Here is a 1,596-nt window from a genome sequence, read left to right as displayed (position 1 = left end):
GAGGGTCTTGCGAAGTGTAATTTGCCACAAAAGTAGAAGATGAGGGTGACTATCAAGGGGGCACAAAGGAAGAAAAGAAGCACTGTGAGCCACTAGGATGTAAACCACTCCAACATGTAGAGGTGTATCGGATCCAAATGTCTTGTGCTCAGTGCGGGGCTTCTGGAGGCAGTAACACCTCCTGCTGTATGCTTACATGGTGTCTCCGGGATAGGTACAGGGTGACCCAAAGCCTGGGCTCTGAGTTCGGGGTGGATCAGCCCATATGTGAACTCACAAGAATGAGCCAAGAGGGGGGAGGTGCCGACGTGGGCTGCCATATCACGTGGCGGAGTGTGCCTCCCTAATCTAACAAACTAGTCCAACAATAAAGATGACAGACAGGGTGGAGGGGACAGAGGAGGGGGCTACTCACTCTCGAGCAGCCGAAGAAATAGACAAGACTGGGGGCCTACTTTCCGAACAAACCAAGGTTCTGGGTATCGCCAACACTGTGAGCAGGAGTACCTGTTCAGGTCCCAGGTGTTTTGGGTTCTCCTCAGGCCAGCTGTGAAGACCCTAACCTGCATCGGGTCCCCTGCTGATTAGGAGGTAAGAGTTGCAGTTTCACAACACACAGACCCTGGGAGTCAGGTAGAAGCAAGCACTAGGCGAGGTGCTGCAGGCTTGTTTAATGCAGGAGGAGGCACCCCTTATATCTCCCTTTTCTCCACCTCCAAGCCCCTTTAGTCAGCATATCATTTTCTGATTGGTCTGCGCCATGCAGTCTGTCAGCAGTCACTGGTCTCACAAGCAGGGTACGGAAGCATGGGCTTCTTTTGGCAGGCTATTTGCAGACTAAGAAGTGAAGTGAATTCTCGCTGAATCTCAGGGCTCTGGGTCCGTGCCATCTTTGGAGGCCTCCTGCTACACTAAATATTTGGGATAACTTTCTTTTCATAAAAGTTATGGTGTTAAATCTCAGTTAGGGTCAGATTCTGCTTTGACATTCTGAAACTCTCTTGTTGGACCATGCATATGCATGTATAAAGACATGATCTTCATTAATGACTGACTGATTACTTATCTGTTAGTGAGTCAAACTGCTGAACAACTGTTCTGCGGACACATCTACTGCTTTTGTTAAATGTGAAAATTCTAAGCCGTAATATATTGATGCTTAAAAATGAATCAGCCTGACTCAGCATTCATAAGGCAAGGCATGGACCCTAATTGCGGAGCTCCAGTTCCTTCAGATTTCTCTTGGAACTGTCCTCCCCAGCCAGGGCTTAGCTCATTATTTTTCAAAAGGTATATATATCCAGTATAAAATGGGGAATTAAATTCAGAGCCTAGGGCCTAAGCCGTATCAGAGTCTCTTGTGCCTTGATCCCTAGGTCTAGAGTATTACATACACAACAACAAATAGACTTCTCTCATTGTCATCACTGAGAAAAGCATGTGCTTGGGTGCTTTGATATGTAAAGCATGCATATGCACATGCATACTCTATTTTACACTATCTTGAGTGAAGAGCAAGGAAGAGTCCTGAGTGTTAAGGTCATATGATAGACCTCAAGAGAAGCAGAGAGCTCTGAACTTATTTCCATTGTAAAC

Source organism: Nannospalax galili, unplaced genomic scaffold (genome assembly GCF_000622305.1).
Source record: "Nannospalax galili isolate Female #2095 unplaced genomic scaffold, S.galili_v1.0 scaffold3866, whole genome shotgun sequence".
Classification (NCBI taxonomy): domain Eukaryota; kingdom Metazoa; phylum Chordata; class Mammalia; order Rodentia; family Spalacidae; genus Nannospalax; species Nannospalax galili.
The sequence above is the reverse complement of the archived record's forward strand: the minus strand, read 5'-3'. Positions refer to the sequence as shown.